The sequence below is a fragment of the Oryctolagus cuniculus genome, chromosome 1, assembly GCF_051225735.1.
Source record: "Oryctolagus cuniculus isolate XC-2025 breed Fujian yellow rabbit chromosome 1, ASM5122573v1, whole genome shotgun sequence".
Classification (NCBI taxonomy): Eukaryota; Metazoa; Chordata; class Mammalia; order Lagomorpha; family Leporidae; genus Oryctolagus; species Oryctolagus cuniculus.
Window position 1 is genome coordinate 40,010,085 of NC_142867.1, and position 20,900 is coordinate 40,030,984.

At 35.7% G+C, this 20,900-nt stretch overlaps 1 protein-coding gene across 3 annotated transcripts in view; it reads right to left on the minus strand.

Moving 5' to 3' along the window:
* Window positions 1-20,900, minus strand: part of ANO3 (anoctamin 3) — a 419,821-nt gene that overhangs the window by 251,709 nt on the left and 147,212 nt on the right. Inside the window, exon 1 of one of the 3 annotated variants that reach the window (XM_089310426.1) lies at window positions 5,694-5,748. The exons of the other annotated variants lie outside the window; for them this stretch is intronic. The gene's annotated coding sequence lies outside the window, so the exon portion shown is untranslated. Of the gene's footprint in view, window positions 1-5,693; window positions 5,749-20,900 lie in introns of those variants that run through there. 3 annotated transcript variants of the gene reach the window in all.

Consider the following 20,900-nt stretch of genomic DNA (forward strand, 5'->3'; position numbering starts at 1 on the left):
CAAAATCCATTTCATATTTTTTCTACAAGTAAAATGTCTAATCTTAACTCTACTGGAGAATCATCTTTTAAGTTCTAAGTCGCAGCTTATTATTACTGTTTGTGTGAAATAATATGGCCCGGAGTCCCCTGATGAGGGAAGCTCTGGACAAGCTGATCTCCTATGTAACTGGCAATATTATTCATAAAACTCACAAGAATGAAAGGATGGGGTAGAGACGTAGTAGAAGTGAGGCTTTAGTGGCCATATATGACAGCCATGAAATCATTCTCTCAGTCCGCAAACATGTGTCATGTCCCTACTACTTGTCAAGTCATGTACTATGTACTAATGAACAACACAAATATGTTTCCTAGGCATTTACACGCCAGTGGAATGAGATAGTGAATACAAAGTAAGTAACTCTGTGGATAATTCCAGGTGGCACAAAACCAAAATGTGATAAAAGAATGGAATTTAGAATGCAGTAATGTGAGAGCTGTTTAGGAAGGATGGGGTATTGTGGTAGTGAAGTGTGGCGTGATAAATGAAGGAACATCCACTATGCTAGCAGCGGTAGAACATTTTAGGGAAAGGCCACAGCAAGTACTAAAGTGAAAAAAAAACAAAACACCGTTACTCTGCTGTGGTGTCTTAGGGACACTCCACAATCACAGACTTAAAAGCTCCTGGTTATCATTAGGTTCCTAGGGCAACTGTCTTAGGAGATGACAGTAATTTACATACTGATTTGCCTCAGCCTAAATTACTAAACACTATCTTCCTCTGACCTCTAACATTTTAGCCATTAGTGTCCACAACAATCTCAGATTTCGAAGAGAGAAGAACAATACTGAAAAAAGAAAATGACTGAATTGTGTGCCTGGATTCAGCCTCAACCGAAAGGAACAAAAAGCACAAAATGCAGTCTCATGAAATATATGCTGCTATGGTATGATACTGTATCCAATCTAAAAATCACATAGTGAAACCCAACCTCGGCTGGTGCTGTGGCTCAATAGGCTAATCCTCCACCTGCGGTGCCAGCACCCTGGGTTCTAGGCCTGCTCGGGGTGCTGGATTCTGTCCCGGTTGCTCCTCTTCCAGTCCAGCTCTCTGCTGTGGCCCAGGAAGGCAGTGGAGGATGGCCCAAGTCCTTGGGCCCTGCACCCTCATGGGAGACCAGGAGGAAGCACCTGGCTCCTGGCTTCAGATCAGCGCGGTACGCTGACCGCAGCAGCCACTGAGGGGTGAACCAATGGAAAAGGAAGACCTTTTTCTCTGTCTCTGTCTCTCTCTCTCTCTCTCTCTTTCTCTCTCACTATCCACTCTGCCTGTCAAAAAAAAAAAAAAAAAAAAAAAGGAAAAAAAGAAACCCAACCCTCAGGGCATCACATAAATATATGGGGGCTTTTGGAGGAGATTGGGTCATAACTACTCCACCCTCATCAATGGGATGAAAATCCACGTAAAGAAGATTTGAGGGAGCCTTGTGGCCCCTTCTGCCACAAGGACTCATAAAATGCACAGTCATGAGAAATGTACCTTCACTAGATGCCAAAATCTGCTGATGGCTTGATTTTGGACTTCCTAGCCTTCAGAAGTGCAAAGAATACATTTCTGTTGGTTCTACATTACTCAGCTAGATATTCTGTTATAGCAGCCAGAATGGACTAATACGTGAGCACCAATTAATGTTTTCTTATTTCTAATTGCATCAAAATTGGTAAAGAAATGACAGTAAAGGACTTAAAATGATAAGAATAAATAATAAAATGTAACAAAATAACAATAACAAGGAATACTTCCATATTATCAACCTTCCTCTAAGCATTATACTAAGTGATTTATCTATTAAAATTGACAATAGAAATTCTCACAACTTTAGAATTACCAATAGGCAATTGGTATCTGACTTTAGCAATGAGATACATGTGAAAATTTGAGAATGAAAGAGGAAGCCAAGAAGAATTGTATCTATCAGCCCACAGAACCCAGAACAAAATTATAAACACCAAGAGCACTGAATGGGCTACACAAGGTGGGACTTCAAATCAGGATTAACTGAACCATATTTTGAGTAATGGGAATCCCCTCAACATATCTAATTGCACAAGGCACACATCTTAATTTACCTTTGTTCCTTCTTTTCCCTCACTTATTTTACCAATTTACCACCTGGTCCCTTCAATCCAACTTCGAACAAAAGCCAAATTTTGCCAGTTTTCACCATTCTTCCTACTTCAACATTTTAACAGCCAATGATCCAATCACCTCTCATGCAGATCACAAAAACACATTCTCACTACTCTTGCTTCTTGCACTCGCATCCTATACAGAGCAATTTACAAATGGAAATTAAGTTATATCCCCGTGGTTTTTAAAACAATCCAATGTTTTCTCTCAAACTCAAAAATATCCAAATTTTACAACCAGGTTGGAAGGTTCTTTGTGTTCCACTAGCATCTGTTTTCCTCTTTCCAAACTCATCAATATCCTGCACTGGATTTTTCATCTTTTCTTTCCAGGGATAGCTCCCAATTATCTGTATTAGGTTATTTTCTGACACATTAATTCTTCTGAGATGTTTCTCTTTAATACCTGGCAGCCTCATATTCATTCTCTTTTCTAACACAGCTTTCATTCTGTGTATTACTTATCATTATTTCTATTTTGGGTTAGGTAGTTTTTATTTTGTACCAAGTGTATCAGATGAGACTCTTTTTGTCCCAGAGTTTTAGCAGGATATAGAAAAAGCTTAGAATAATATAGAAGTCACCAAGCATCTAGCATCCTAATACTACCTGATAGAGAAGGTTTGGATTGATCCAGAGTTGCCTATGAATCGGTATGTGTGTGTTGTTCTTGGTACTTTTAACAAACCCATTTGACTGTTTCATGTATTACTATGTGCTACTAGCTTTATTAGTAATGTAGGTGATTGTTTTGTCTCAATGTTCCATACTTTTGATACATTTATTGCTTTTATTTCACAACTCAAGACCCTTAGAATAACAAGAATGCATTTTGATACATTTGGACTCACTACTCCTATTGCCATATCCACCCCCCCTTTTTTTTTCAGTTTTTTAAAACTGTGCTTTGTACATTTTCAGGAGACTTAAGGAATGACATCATTCTGCCTAGCTGAATGACTCCTGGCTTCTGCTAGTTTTGAGAGCTCTGCTGTAACTTTGCTGTCATATTTTTCTTATCATTTCATGCACATCCATCTTTTTTCTTCCTTTCTATATGTAAAAACTAAACAATAAAGTAGTTAAGCATAATATGTGCCCAATCCTTCATCTTCTAATCATCTGTTATATTTTATATTTGTGTTCACGATGTATCTTTGTTTGAGCTCACAGAGTAGCAAGAAGATTTAATGCTGAATCTTCCACGGTTTGAATATTTTAAATGTGGCCGGCTAAAATTCACTCACTTATTTGTGCTTGTAAGCATTCAATTTCTGCAAAAACACTATTTATTGACAACTTATTTCTAGTCAGGTAAAAGTCAAAACACTTGTATGACTATATTATGCATGAGTGGGAAAAGTCCCTTGGGGCTGCTGCCATGGCTCACTTGCTTAATCGTCTGCCTGAGGCGCCAGCATCCCATATGGGTGTCAGGTTCTAGTCCTGGTTGCTCCTCTTCCAGTCCAGCTCTCTGCTGTGGCCTGGGAAGGCAGTGGAGGATGGCCTAAGTGCTTGGGCTCCTATACCCGCATGGGAGACCAGGAGGAAGCACATGGCTCCTGGCTTTGGATCAGCATAGCTCTGGCCATAGCAGCCATTTGGGGGGTGAACCAACTGAAGGAAGACCTTTCTCTCTCTCTCTCTCTCTCTCTCTCTCACTGTCTAACTCTATCAAGTAAATAAATAAATAAAAATTTAAAAAAAGAGTCCCTTATACTCTTAGAACATAGTAGTAGTCCCTTATACTCTTAAAGCATAGTAGTCCATCATTTTTATCATGACCAAAATCATAATGCTGAATAAATTTCAAAGCAACCCTAAAGAAACTATATAATTAAAGCTCAATTATTATTTAGCTTTTATCTGCTTCTATCAAAATTTGTTTGTTTTTTTCTTAAAAGTTACTCTTGTTAATTTCTGTTGTGTGAAGGAACTCCCTCTTTCAAAGGAATAGATTAATTCCAGGAGCACAGATGAGCCTAAAATGGTATTTAGACATATACCAATATATACCATACAACTACCATATATGCCAGTTTTATGTTGCTTTAATTCACCCAGGTTCATAAGACATGAAAAATCCCCAAAACTGATGACACAGCTGTGAAACATGGAAATAAATAAGATTGCTTAAGATCAAGTTAAATTAACAACATTGGAACATTTAGTGTGTTTGGAAAGTATAGAAGTACTGCCTCAACCAAAAACTCAGAAATTTGTAAACATCTTGCTAGTTGTCTTCAATCATCTCATAAAATCTTACTTGCTTCTTACTCCTTAATTGCTAATATTTGTTCAAATATAATGCTTATTCTTCCATTTTTTATCTGCATGAAACTTTTAACAAGTCTTTTGTTCTTTTACATTAATTTATATCAATAACAAATACTAACATAGCATTATGTATAGTCCTGAATACTGTGTGTACTTGTTTGTGTCTCTGTGTGCATATAAAACATTTTAAATTCTTATTGCACTGTGAGTCAGGTGACATTATATTCTATGTTACATATTTAAACTGAAACATATATGTGAAACTTGCCCCCAAATCATAAAATTAAGTAGTACCAGAACTTTGATTTAAAATCTTAACAATTTAGTCCTAGAATCTAAATTGTCTGATATATTGGATAATCACCAAAATTGCAGTGACTTTTTAACGAGCCCTTACACCTGTTTCTGTATGTACATGTGCTTATAAATATGGGTGTGTATATAGGTACAAGTATACATATATGTGTATAAATCTAGAAAAAGAATTAGATGCTGGAAATAAGACAATGTGAAACAAGTTGCAATTCCTAGGTAGTGAAAATCAATTTATGATTAATTTTATTTCATCTTTTATTATTTATATTATCCAAATATTCTATAAAGCATGTATTGCTCTTATTTCCATGAAACAACATATTTTAAAATAAGATGGCTATAATATGAATATAAATTTTTAACAATGAGCTAGCTAATCTAAGAAAAACTTCAGATGTTCATTCTTATTTCACAATCATTTTCCTTGTTACTTTTTTGGCACCAAACAGCATTTGTTTCATATTTTATGCATTCACCTTTCTTATCTAGTCTATCTCTGCAAACAGAATATTAATCTCCAAGAACAGAAATTCTTGCTCATCTTATTCATGGCTCTACTTAAAACAGTCTGGTATATTATACAAAATCAGTAAGCATCTGATTGGAAAATGTAATTGAAACAGTGTAAAAAATAGTTACTTAAAAATTCAAGGTTGAAAGGGAAAATGCATTCACTAAAGATGCTGTACAAATGTTCAGTGATATCTATAAAAAGAAAATATATTGGTTCAATTTCATTTATGCAAGTCTGGATTTTCATCATGAAGAGTACAGAAAGGCTAGAAATCCATTATTTAAAATTTTCAGTTATTGCTGGTACATATGCTGTTCTAAATAGGACAATTTAATTTTCATCCAAGAATGGGTCTAATCTTCACATCAAAAGAATCTGACTATTAAAAGAGAGAGAAAGGAATATTCACTCACCTAATTTTATTTTCTCTTTGGTAAGGCAGCAGGCTACAAAGGATGAAACCACTGATGTTCACAAATCTAAAATTTTTGAGTATAGAAGGATACCTCCCACATGATGACTCATTGATACACCAAACTAGGGAACTACTCCAACTTAGAAAATAGCAGTAAATAAAGGAGTAGTTAATTGTTTTTCTGTGAAAATGGAAGATGCTTTCTTTATACAGAGTTAGATTAGAGAAAATAAGGGTAAGTTTACAAAAAAGAGATTAATTGGGATGAGCGCTTAATTTGTTGAAACTGCTTAAAAACAAAAGAATCAGAGTTGGCTGAAAATAAAAGATCAAATTAGAGGAGTACCCTAAAGGTGATCAAGGGTATTAGAGTAAAGGCAAGGAAGAAAATGGCAAAAACTTGATAACTGACCACATGAATTATCTTATTTTTAAGGATGAAAATATGAAAAACAAATCATCTTTATATTATGGCTATTAACTTCAGAGATTTCAAACTGAAATAAAGAAACTTTAAAAATAGTAGTAGGGATTCAGGAGGAGCAAAACAGAGGAAAGGTAGGGGAAGAAGGAGAAAAAGGAGATAGAATAAGAAGAATTGGAGGACAACAGTGGGAAAAAAAATTGTAAATTAGAAAATAGCAGAGGTAGGTGTTTTGTCTAGCAGTTGGATGCCAGGTAACATGGCCATGTCCCTTATGGGAGTACATGGGACTGATTCCCAGCTCCAACTGCTGACTCCAGTTTCCTGCCAGCGCAGACCGTGTGAGGCATTTTGCACTGAAGTTATTGGCATAAACTATGGTACAGAGATAATTCAGAAATTAATGTTGGAAGCCATTTTATTATTATAGGAAAGTCCTGGCTAATAGATTCTTCAAGGCCACTCTGTAAGACACACAGAACTATTTATTATTACTTACAAAGTAATTGTATTCATCTTGATGAAACAAAGCAAATTCTCTCTACAGTTTTAGACAAGAGTTCTCTGTCACTGGGGATTTTGGTCCATTCACATGGAATTCAATATTTATGGAATTCAGGATTTTAATGGGAGAGAGAATCAACACAGAAAACATCCTGCCATTTAGAGACATGCATGGCCTTGAAAGCAGGTATAAGCAGGAAGAGACAGAGAGACAGTCTTTTTTGGAGCTATAGTAATATCTTAAAATTAATATAAAAATTCTATAAAATATTGGCAAGGGGTACAATGAGAGATATGATCTACTAAATGTATTTATTGAGAGAATAAGACAATTTGGTGGGCTGGGAAAACTAGGGATATTTTTATTCCCAAGAAATTTGTATTTTGGAATATCTTAGAGATATTTATGAGTTCTTCCATAATCCAGGTGAGGAAGCTTCAACCCATAACAATTAAATAACTTCCCATCAGTGACTTTGATGGTTAATGACATAATGCAAACCTATCAGGTAATCCATGTGCAAGTCTTGATTAACTGATGTCAGTTTTCAGGGTCTGTGTTAGTCAGGGTTCCAATATAATGTGGTTAAAATATTTATATACAGATGTTAGCAAATTTAATCTCTCCTAAGGTTTCTCTCCTTGTCTTATGAACACCAGCTTTCATCTGCTTCTCTATATGCCTGTGTACATGCATCCTTTGGTGCCTCTTGTTCTTCTTAAAAGAACAACAATAATATTGGATTATGGTCATGCATGTGTGACCTCATTTAATCTTAAATCAACTCTAAAGGTTCTATCCATACTTGCAGTTAGGTTTCAACATGTGAAATCAGAAGAAGGGGAGCACAATTCATTCAATAACAAGATTAAGTCAATAGGATAACCTAATTCTCAAAAGAGAAAGAAGATACAGCTATTTGGGTAAACAGCAGCTTGTCTTGAGAAGTTTTTCCACTTAAGTGCCTATTTTTGGTCCACTAAGCCAAAACTTTGACAGTTCTTACAGTACTGCCTTTATGATAAGGTTGACATTATGTCTCTCATGATGGAACAACTATCCAGTTATATAGTTTGCTCTTGATTGACACATGTACATTTTTGTCCCACCAACTGAGCTGTTAAAATCTTGGGAATAGACTTCCATATCAGGCATTCAGCCAGTCATTGAGGTACTGTTAATGCTAAGAATATAATTTAAAGAGGATACATGTAACACTTTTCCTCATGAGGAAACTAACAATTAATATAATACAAAACAAATGGTGCTGGGAAAACTGGATCTCTGCATGCAGAAGTGTGAAGCAAGACCCATAACTTACACCTTACATAAAAATCCACTAAAATGGATCAAAGACCTAAATCTCGCAACCAACACCATCAAATTACTAGAGAACATTGGAGAAACCCTGCAAGACATTGGCATAGGAAAAGAGTTCTTGGTCAAGACCCCAGAAGCACAGGTAATCAAAGCCAAAATTGACAAATGGGATTACATCAAGCTGAGCAGCTTTGGTACTATAAAAGAAACAATAAGCAAGGTGAATATGCAATCAACAGAATGGGAGAAATATTTTGCAAATCATGCAACTGATAAAGAATTAATATTTAGAATCCATAAAGAGCTCAAGAAACTCAGCAACACCAAAAGAAACAATCCATTTGAGAAATGGGCAAAGGACTGGGACAGACATTTTTCAAGGGGAAATTCAAATGGCCAACAGACACTTTAAAAAATGCTTACGGATCATTAGCCATCTAGGAAATGCAAATAAAAACCACAATGAGTTTCACCTCACCCTGGTTAGAATGGCTTTTATACAGAATTCAACAAATAACAGCTGCTGGCGAGCATGTGGAGGAAAATGTTCCCTAATCCACTGTTGGTGGGAATGTAAACTGGTGGAGCCACTGTGGAAGACAGTATGAAGATACCTCAGAAATCAGAATATACACCTACCATATGACCCAGCCATCTCACTCCTGGGAATTTATCCAAAGGAAATGAAATCAGCATATGAAAGAGTTATCTGTACATCAATTTTATTGCAGCATGATTCACAATAGCTAAGATATGGAATCAACCCAGATGATCATCAACTGTTGACTGGAAATAAAAATTATTGTATATATACACTATGGAGCACTTCTCAGAAATGAAATTCTGTCTTTTGCAACAAAATGGATGCAACTGGAAACCATTATACTTAGTCAAATAAGCCAGTTCCAAAAAGACAGATACCATATGTTTTCCTTGATCTGAAGTAATTAATAGTGTACCTAAAATGTAATTTATTAGAGTGAAATGGACATTCTGAGATTTGATGATTGTTTATAGCCCTTGTCTCTTCCATTGAGGAGCAGTTTTTTTTTTTTTTTTTCATACTACTTGTTGAACTCTTAGTGAAGGGTTACTCTTTTTTTTTTTAAGATTATTTATTTATTTGAAAGTCAGAGTTACACAGAGAGAGAAGGAGAGGCAGAGAGACAGAGAGACAGAGAGAGAGAGAGAGAGAGAGAAAGAGAAAGTCATCCATTGGCTGGTTCACTCCCCAGATGGCTGCAATGGCCGAAGCTGTGCAGGTCCAAAGCCAGGAGCCAGGAGCTTCTTCCAGGTCTCCCATGTGGGTGCAGGGGCCTAAGCACTTGGACCATCTCCTGCTGTTTTCCCAGGCCACAGCAGAGAGCTGGATCTGAAGCAGAGCAACTGAGACTTGAACCAGCACCCATATGTGATGCTGGCACTGCAGGCAGTGGCTTTACCTTCTATGCCACAGCACCAGCCCCATGGGTTAATCTTCTGAGTATAAAGTTAACAGAAAATATGTCTTTGTAAAAAGTAAAATGAGAATAAGAGATGGAGGAAAAAGAAGAATGGGAGTGTGGGAGGGAGGGAGAGTAGGGTGGGATGAATCTCTATGTTCCAAAATAAGTGTACATGAAATGCATGAAGTTTGTATACTTTAAATAAAAAGTTTCTAGATAAAAACAAAAAACAAAAGAAAACAGTATTCATTCATTGTGTTGAAGAATATTCTTTAAATGGGGAATTTAGTGTTGTTATAATATAAATAAGTATTTTTAAAAATTTTTAATTTTAATTTTAATTAGTTTTTAACAGAATCAATGTGATTTGTAAATACAATTCTAAGAACATAATCCAGAATGTTGACATGATCCCTATCCAACTTATTAATAAAAAAGGTAATGAGTACAAAAAAGCAAGAATATAGAACAAACTATTAAATCATAATTTATTAATATTTGTTGGTGCATATTGAAAACACTACAGCGCTACACTGCAATACACAGGAATGTCTCCTTCCTCCAAAGATCAAACTAATTTCAGAGCTGGCCTAGCCATTTGAAGTATATACAAGGAGCACAATTTGTTCATGAATTTAAAATAATGAAATTCCTCTAGTGGGGTCAGCCCCAGACAGCATGGTTTCATCCTCACCACTAGGCCATCAGCTTAAAAATCTATAGCCTTTGCAGTCATCAGTCATTCTTTTAAGACAAATTACTCAACAGAACAAGTGGGAATTCAGGGTCAGGTATAGCTGTTTTAGAGTCCACAAAGAACAATCTGAACTTAGTTAAGTTACTTGAAATTCGATAATTTGTTTTCCTGACTGAAAGACGGAAAAACATAAAAGCTGTCTTGTACTGTTTCAGTGAGAATTATGGATAATACACACAAAACTCCAAGCAGACTGTACAACATACAATAGGCACACACAGTGGTTTTGATTATTATTTTGCTTAAAAACAAACATGGCAAAAATGGTTTTAATGATTAATTCAGATTTCCTCGCAAATTATCATAAGAACAATTGTGAGTCTGCAATTTGACTCATCAAAAATCATTGCTAGGGTCAATGAGAATTTCTGCCATGGTATCAGGGAGAGAAGCTATAACCTGAGTCCCATTTAATTGCCATTCTCATATTAAAAATTCATTATTAGGGAGGAAATGGTAAATGGAGACAGTAATGCACAATTAATTTAATTCACCCTGAATACATGAATCTCATACTGAATAAGTCCAAAAAAAAATTGAAAACTGTGCAGATACATTCTGAAATATACATGTGAAATAGAGGGATAAAAGTGTATATGAAAAACCTGAAACAGGGCTCACAATTCATATATACAGCCAGAACAGCTGTAGTGAGTGGAGAAACTAATCTTAAAGAAATATGCAGTTGTCCCCAAAACAAAGCAAAACGTTTAAGGAGTAAGGATAAATTCACTTGTAGTTTTATAAGAAGACCTCACTCGCCTACCTGAGATGTGTTCACAGTAGTTGGAACAATGTTTCAAAAATGTTAACTTCTAAATCATCTAGGCAGCAAGCACTAAAGCTGGCAGCTGACATAAGGAGCCTAATTACCATTCCTTTGCTTCTCCTTTGCCATAAGCAGATTTATTGCAAATGTCCTCTACTCTTTTTGCCTGGCACCCATAAGGGAGAAGCATGAACAACACTTCAACTAAATCATTACAATTATACCATCAATTGCACTACAAAAGGCAGTTAAATCAAATTTCTGTGTTGAAAGCAATTATGTTTTATTGCAAATATTACAATAAAGAATAGGTCTCCTCAAAATGCAGTTTCCATTTGTTCTGGTACAGTTTAATACAAAACCTGGAACAATAAAATGTCATCAGATATTTGACAGGAAAAATAAATCTAACATTCCCCAAACTTCTGCAAATACAGAACTCTTGCAAAATCATCCATGAAACTTTTTTCTGAAAACATTAGGGCTCTTAACAAACATTTTTAAAGAACTTATATATCTCTCATTTCCAACAACTACTCATTACACAACTTGTAAGTCTTGATTTCTTATATGGTTAAATCATCCCTGAAAATAAATGAATCTGGCCCTCCTTGACTTTTTAAAAAATGTTCATTTATTTAAAAATCAGAGCTAGAGAAGGAGTGAGGAGGGAGAGGGAGAGGGAGAGAGAGAGGCACAGAAACAGAGAGAGGAGAGATTGTCCATCCACTGGTACACTCTGCAGATGGCCACAAAGGTCAGTACTGGGGCAAGATGAAGCCAACAGCTTTATCTGAGCCTCCCACATGGATGCAGCGGCCCAGATACTTGGGCCATCGTCTGCTGCTTTTCTCAGGCCATTATCAGGGAGCTGGATTGAAAGTGGGGCAGCTGGGACACAAACTGGCACCCAAAAGGGATGCCTTTGTTGCACACAGGGGCTTTATCCACTACACCACAATGCCAACCCCAGCTTTTCCTGACTTATAGGAGCCACATATACAACATTGTCATATGCTGAGTAAGAACATCAACAGAACATAATTTAGAGGTGAAGTTATATTTATATACTTAATACTGGTCCTTCTCTGACTATGCAACTGCTACTAATTCAAAACTGTCACTGCTACAAAGATGTCGGATTATCCAGTAAATTATAGCAGGTTTATAATGAACATACTATGTTTATCACTTGTCCACCTGATCCAGAATGTGACTAAAATTAGACTGAAAGAATCAGGATCCATTATTAGACTACTTAAAGCAAATCTGTCTGTTGGAATTCAGCAGCAATAATGCTGAAAAAGCTTTTTAAAACATTTTTATTTACTAATTTATTTGAAAGAAGGATAGAGCTGGAAGGAGACACACATTCAGAGGGAGAGACCTACCATCCACTGTGTCACTACCCAAATGTCCCCAACAGGCAGAGCTGGGCCAGGCCAAATCCAGGAATCAGGAATTCATTCCACGTCTCTTGCGTGGGTGATAGAGACCCAAATGCTTGATCCACCATCATGTGCTGCCTCCCAAGAGCATTAGCAGGAAGCTGGATTTGAACAGGAGAAGCCAGGAGTTGAACTACTACTCTGATACAGGATGCAGACATCCAATGTGGCAGCTTAACCTGCTTTGCCACAAGGCTCACCACTAATGTAAAAGTTTTGAGAGAAAATAATTTCCATGTTAGAATTCTTTATCCACTGATAAAGAATTGATTTTTATCCTAATAATCAATCAGCTTTGTAGACAGAGAAAAAGACAGCTTATGATATGCAAGTTTTTAAGAAAGAGCTTTTCAACTCTGTTTCAAGAAGCTGCTGGAAGAAGTGTCTCAAAAAATAAAGACACAAACCAAGAAAGTGAAAGCACAGGGTCAAGAAAAGAGATCTAATGTAAGACAAAGAAGTCCCAGTGTAACAGCCCTGCATTAGTGTGGAAAGCTAAAGAGTCGTCCTTAGCGCAAAGTGGGAAAGTAACATTCAAGATCATCTATAAGGGAGTAGAATAATAAATAGATAATCTCATTTGTTTGAATTTAGATAGTTATTGTTGGGAATTGATAAATTTGTTTTGAACATTAAAACATTAAAGTTTTATAAATATAAGAAATGAAAAAGGTTATTTTCGGGTGAAAATGGAAATCTTATCTGAAATGAAATTAGTCTTGATACACTACTTGACTTCTATTTGATTAACTACAAAGCAAATAACTACTGAAACAATATTAACAGTGGTTTATAATCAAAGTTGATACTGAGAATGATACTGAGAAAATAAGGGAAGAGAAGTGTGGTGGTGGTGTAGTAATAGTATGAAAAGTCAAATTTCAACTAATTCATAGGAAATTTTTAACTTTAGTTTAAAAAATATTTATGGGACATCAACAAATGTTGTTGTACAATACTTTCCAATTTTGTGGCTCTGCATAAGTATCTATTTACACTATAGAGAAATTATTTTCAGTAAGAGGTGCTTTATGATCAATATGAAAAAATAACTGAAATTTTAATACAGGTTTAGATTTTATCACCATTGCATTCCAATTTTTCAAAAGTAAAATAAAAATTGAATATCTTTTGTGTGTCATACAATTATTTCACTTCAACCTGTTATCAGTAGATTACAGTTTGTTGGTGAATGGTAGTGACAAATTAGTCAACAGAGTATTTTAGAATTTGCTCAAAGAAGTGAAGAAAGTTTCTGAGAATTTGACTTGATAGCATTTCAAATCTGGGATAAGTTCCAAGTTTAAAGTGAAAAAATTATAAATATAACAAAGAAAATTAAGGGGAAAAGTGCAAGTGATTTAATTATTAAACAGCAGGTAGAGGCAATCAATGAACCAAAATCATAATGAATACTTTCCAAATCATTGAAGCCGTTGAATAACTAAAATTATAAAGCAAAAAAAAGTGGTAAAAAGCATAAAATTGACATTGTATTTAAAACTAAATTTAAAAAGGGCAAAGTACATCCATTTTGACAAATACAATTAATATATGTGTAAAGTTTTTCAGTTAAGTTTACAGAAAGAAAATTTGGAGAGAAATGTTGTCTTAAGAGTAAACAGCTAATTCCATGTATTGAAACTCAAAGTGTCAGAACAAAAATATGATAGCACAATGATATACAAATCAATGAATTGTTATTCAAACATCTATGTTAGGGAACAGAAGAGTTACAGAATACACAAGACTAGATACCTGACCGAAAGTCATCTGAGAGGCTTCTCCTAGGCACTTTTTTAACTTCCCAGATCTTAAGGTGGACAACCCTCTGCTCTGTTATTGAAAGTCTGGAATTGACATGAGGAAAGAGTAGGTTTGGGATAGACGCTACAGATGCCCCTTTCAAAGTATTTATTAAGGGGCTAGCATTGTGACAAAGTGCTTGAGATGCTGGCATCGCATGTTGGAGTACGATTTTCAGTTCCATCTGCTCAGCTCCCAATACAGCTCCTGCTAATGTGCCTGGGAAGGCAGAGGAAGACAGTTCAGATATTTGGGGCCCTGCTTCCACACACGTGGAAGACCCAAATAAAGCTCCTGGCTCCTGGCTTCCGCCTGGCCCACCCCTGGACATTTGGAGAGGGAGCCAGAGGATGAAGAACCTCTCTCCTTTTCTCTCTATCACTCTGGTTATCAAGTAAATAAAAAATTTTTTAAAACAGTAAAATAAGTTGGGAAATACTAAAAAAAAAAAAAAAAAAAAAGGAAAAGTATTTGTTTAGTCAGTTGGCCTCTGGATGCATTTTTTTTTTTGGTCTGGCTTCTACTTGGGAAATTGTTTCTTTTGATCTAACCCATTCTTCCATTCTTACTTCTCTTTTCTACTATGTAAAGGTAAGTCCAGGTAGATCAATGAAAAATTCCAATTTTAATTTTTTTCTATTTAGCGTGGACACACTTGCTGTTGGCTATTGCCTCTCAGCTGTTAACACTTAGGAATGCAAAGAGGTCAATAGTCTCTTAGTCTGCTCTTTCCGTTTGCCCTTACTTTTCCAAATAAAGAGATACTAGTGTGAAGTCAACCCAAGATTTCACCAAGATTTTTCCAGCAGTATGGTGCTAAAGACTAGACACCTTTTTATTTTTTAATATTTTAATTTTAATTAGCTTTTGACAGATTCAAAGTGACTTGTAGATTTCTTTTTAAGATTTATTTATTCATTTGAAAGACAGAGTTGCAGAGAGAGGGCAAAGGCCAGGGCTGGGCCATGCCAACCCAGGAGCAAGGAACTTCTGGGTCTCCCATGTGCATGCAGGAGCCCAAGCACTTGGACCATCTTCTGCTGCTTTCCCAGGTCAGAGAATTATATTGGAAGTGGTGCAGCCAGGACTCGAACCAGTGCCCAAATGGAATGCCAGCCCAGCAGAGTATCTTAACCAACTACACAACAGTGCAGGCCCCATTGTAGAAACAATTCTAAGAACATAATGATATCCTCTGCCTCCCTCCCTCCCCCCACCACCTCCCACCTTATTCTGTTCTCCTTTCTGTCTTTAAATTTTGAGGATAATATATTTTAAATTTATATCACAGTACAAAGGCTTAATATGTCACCAAATAAGTTTAACAAGTAGAAAACAAAAAAACCAAGTTTAATGGGATTATAGACAATGACTATAAACAGTAACTGAATGGAAAAGTAACCATTTCATCCGTATACAGTAAATTACTTAATTTGGTTATCTAACCTGTATTTAAACTGACTTTGAGGGTTTCTTCCACAAGCATGGCAATTCAAAATCAAGTTACAAGACTAATGAAAATGTGTCTTTTTTTATATATAAGATAAAAAGGTTCAATATTCAAACATAATTGCTAGAAATTTTTAATTCATTGGTAATGAGAAAATTTGTAATAACTTGGGCAAAAAGAAGAGTTTATGCCCAAATGAATAAAAGCTTAATTTAGATTTATATTTCATTGTGTGCAATTTCTTGAGATTATGAAGATACAGTGCTAATAGAAAATTATTTCTGAATATTTTATTGATATAAATCTTTCACTCACATAGGAAGATAAAAAACAAAATGTATTCAATTATATGTATTTGTATATTTTCTGAAAAAAATCACAAATCTGCATTCTTTTCAACTAAGAGATTAATCAAATTATATATGGTAATAACGAGAAACATAAAAATGATTTAACACTGATGCACTTAAACACTAAATAAGACCTAAATAATAATAAACTAGATTAAAGTTAGCATATAAATACAAGAGTTGTGAATTTTTTGAGAGGCAGAATTTTTAAAATCAATAATTTTGAAGTTTTTTTCATGCTTGCTACAATGATTATGTTAGTTGAAGATATGGAAAGTAATGAAAAGCTATTTAAATAATTTATAATAAGTGCAAATGTAATTGCACAAATATAGCTCCTACGATGCAACCTATTTAAAATGGTGAGCAGCTGGAGTTGCTAGAAGGTCCTAGACCAGCATAGCCAGCATCCCTCACATCACTGAGTGAAGGGGTCACCCCTTGCTGACTAATCCTACTCCTGTGCTCAAAGGAGAACGGACACAGCTTTGCCCCTTACCACAGTCTTCCTGAAGAAGTTTGAAAATGGGATTACTGTATCAGTATTTGTGCTGGCTTCTAAGATCTGGTTGCTTTTGCAATTTTGTTTACACAGGTCTCTCTTTTCCTCTCCTCTTTGTCTTTCTCTCTGCTCCCTTTTCTTTCAGATTAATGAAGTTTTGTAAGGGGAAGTGAACATTGCCAAGGGAGTCGCTCAGCTCCTCCCTGAAAGGAGGCCATCACTTCAGTCTTGGCTACCATCAAGACTCTTCCTAATACTGTGAGATTCTTTGTACACTGGCTGAACTAGCTTCTTTGAAGCGGTTTTCATTACCCAAGTGATTTATGACAGTGAGGAGCAGTTACTGATGAACAGTACCATTTACCAGGGAACTTTGAGAAATGCTAGTTAAAATAATAATATTAATTCCATGCCCTTAAGGTGTGAGTGACTCATAACATATTTTTGAGAATTATGTACTGTAAATAAAAGTTTTATAACTGTAAATCACTACTAGAACTAGTAACCATTTTAATTTTTTAATTAAAATAAACAGGTAATAAGAGGAATATCAAAACTTGAATTTTACATTTGAATGTTATTTTAAAGCTCAGCTTCAAAGGTCAAATTCTAACCTGTGTTAAGGCAAATGTTGTACTAAAGTGATGACACATATATTAAGCATTAAATTAAATGCCGTGAATCCAGATAAATTCTTGAACCTGTTTTGGGAGCTATTTAACATACATCTCAATCAGTCTACTAAATAACACTGCTCATCTACACAGAATCAAAAAATATGGTAAGAAGCTCACGACTTCCCTGGTTCATAGTAGCAAGCATAAATTTTCTTGGAAAGAACATCTCTCCATCTTACACTAGGGTTCTCTCTCCTCTGTTTCTATGACCCCCAGCATAGGTACCAACAGCATTCGTATCACATCACACTTTATCTACACTTGCCCATCTGTCTCACCTGAAGAATGCCAGATCTTTAAGAAAAAGGATCTTTTCTGATATCTTCTTCTATACATACCTTGAATCTTCCATAGTACCTTATGAAATATGTTGAATGAATAAATAAATAAAACTATAAATAAATCAGTGATTTTATTGTATTTCAACATACATCCAAAACCTTGTCTTCAGGAACTTGGTCAATTTAATCATAGATACGTGATAAATAGAAGGTAGACAAAAAAATGTGTTGAATGTGTATTACAACTGTTATGACCCTCTTAAGGACAAGTTTGTATTTGACATGTTTGGAACACTAAATAACTCAGCTAAGTTTTGGAATCTAGAATATAGGAAGACTTTAAGCAATATTTTATAAAATAATTAATTGTACATTCCTAAGCTGGGCTTCCAAGAGTGTGGCATTAAAATTGTTTCAGAGATTCTAGAAGGAAAGTCATGTACTTGGTATTAGAGGTTTAATGTATCGAGCACTAACCTTAAATACATCCCATAAATGACTTTCTACATGACAAAAAAATTAGTAGTATTATGGTTATTATGCATACTGCTTAATTATTTATTTACAACATATGTAATTTCATAAAGGATTTAAATGGTGATGACTTCAGGCTTATGTTTATTTCAGGATCAGGAATGGAATGAGAAGGAAAGAGGAAACAGTATTGAAAATAAGCTATATTTTTTAAAAACCAGAGAAACCAGATGTGATTAAAAATGAAAAGTTTGATACTTTTTAGGTGGATGTTAATGAACTAGGAAAAGAGTTATGCTGTTTTTTCCTTCACTATTGTTAACAATACACAATGGGCAGGGCCAGGGAGGATTACTGACCAAATATAAACTGGGTCTTTTGATCCAGGACACATAGTTGCTTTGGGTAGTACATGATTTCATGTGAGACTACTTCAAAAAGTTCATGAAAAAACTTTTCACGTTGGTGAACATTTTTAAAATCTCTGTGTGGTTTCTTCATAATATGTGCTTACCGTGAACTTTCTGAACATACTTCAACCAAGACATAGCATAATTCAGGGTTTATTATTATTTTTTTAACTTGGGCGGGGGGAGAGAAATAGATTCCCTAAGCCCTGTGCTTTTGTGTTTCTTCAAATATTTACCAAATGTCTACCAAGGTTCAACATTGCACACTGAAAATAGAACTATTAACAGGGCCGGCGCCGTGGCTCAATAGGCTAATCCTCCACCTAGCGGCGCCGGCACACCGGGTTCTAGTCCCGGTCGGGGCGCCGGATTCTGTCCCAGTTGCCCCTCTTCCAGGCCAGCTCTCTGCTATGGCCCGGGATTGCAGTGGAGGATGGCTCAAGTCCTTGGGCCCTACACCAGCATGGGAGACCAGGAGAGGCACCTGGCTCCTGGCTTCGGATCAGCGCGATGCACTGGCCGCAGCGCACTGGCCACGGCGGCCATTGGAGGGTGAACCAACGGCAAAAAGGAAGACCTTTCTCAAAACAAACAAACAAACAAACAAAAAAAAAACATTTAACAAAATTTGACATACGCTGAGGAAGTTCTACTCAAATTTATGCTCCTTTCCACTGATACTCACGATACTTCAACGTAGAGCCATCTCTTTCACTTCATTCACTGGTTCACTCCCCAGTACCCACAACTGCTGTGACTGGGCCAGGCTAGGTTAGGGCCAGGCTGAAACTCAACTTAGGTCTCATATGAGGTTGGCAGGGATCTAACAACTTGAGTTCTCACCATTTGACTCCCAAGCTGTGCATTCCAAGGGATCTGGAATCAGAAACAGCTAGAACTTGAACTCAGGCACCCTGATATAGAATGTGGGAATCCCAAACAGTGTATCAATTATTAATGGCTAAGCCAAACACCTGCCCACATTTATAGGGTTTCAAGTAAATCAAACAATACCAGGAGGTAAAATATATAAAGCAACAGATACCTGAGTTACTTGATTATTTTTATAACCATACCATAACATGCATCTACAACTTATTTTTATCTTGATTTGATTCCTCTGTTTTTCTTTGATCTTTTACCTTGTTCCTCTTACAAGTACTATTAAAAAGTAGGAAAATTTGTTACTTTGTCCTGAAGGACATATGAAAGCTTTTGTTTATTAAAGTGATGCTGCCTATTGCCCTGAAAACAAGTAGAGCTAAATTCCTGATTTTTGCAAAAAGAGTTCATTTCCACATGAACTCTGTCCTGAGATTATCTTGTGAAGAAAGAGTTTGAAGTCACAGAGAAAAGAGGGGCATGCCCAGTAGAAACACAGATATTTGCTTTCTCTGCTGCATAGCATCTATGCCAAACTTATACTTTCTGAATTTCCAATAAATATGTTATTTATTTATCATTACTGGTTAATATTTTTCATGCTCAAGAAATATTAGCTTCAATAATATTAAATATTTATTGACTGTCAACTCTGTGGCAGGCACTAGGCTAGTCACAGGAATTGTCCTACTTGCTCCATATCTATCACTATTTTTAACACTCATGTCAGTCATATGAAATATGTATTATTTTACAAATAAGAGCCCAGTTTTTGGATGAAATCTGAAGCCAGGGTGACACAGCTAGCAAATGATGAAGCAAGAATTTAAAGCTTCTTTATCCAACTAATATCTTATATTTCCTCAATACAAGACAGAGATATTGTGGAAATGTATTAAAATAGTTTCAAAACATTAATATGGGTATCACATTTTCTATTTCATTGCTAGGTCAGCTGTCATTTTTAGAACAAAGCAGACAATAGTTTTTCATAGCAAGCTGTTTGCTTGCTTTCAAAATTTTAAGTGATTCCTTGACCATAAATGCACTTTTATGACTAAAGCTGGTGTCTAAAAAGATGACACCTAGTTAAACCTTCTATAAAAATGATTGGCAGGAAAATGGCTTGACGTTGAAGTATCATGAGTATCAGTGGAAAGGAGCATAAATTTGAGTAGAACTTCCTCAGCACATGTCCAATTTTGTTAATGGTTCTGTTTTCAGTGTGCAGTGTTGAACCTGGCACTTGGTAGACATTTGGTAAGTATTTGAAGAAACACAAAAGCACAGGGCTTAAGGAATCTATTTCATGATTTTTGGTTCCTTGCAGTTTCTCATCTAAGTACACAGGAGGTTAACAATCACTGTGCATTTCCATAACAAACATCCACATTTGAAAAACAGATTACAGATAATTAAGGGGAATTAGGTAGTTCTTAGGAAGGTGGGTTGGAGTATCATGTGATGAGAAGACAGTCTTTTTAAGATGGGAAGACAAGCTTTCAAGAAAAGTAAGATACAAGCTGAAACAAAAATTCCAATTCAGGTTTCACACTAGTTGACAAAAATTTGAAAAACTTTCTCTTAAATGTGTAATGTTTACCAGAATATCCTTGTGTGGGCATATATAATGAGTATATAATGAATATACATATAGTCATTATTCAGTTCAATCATTACATAGGTTTTTTAAATTTGGCTACGT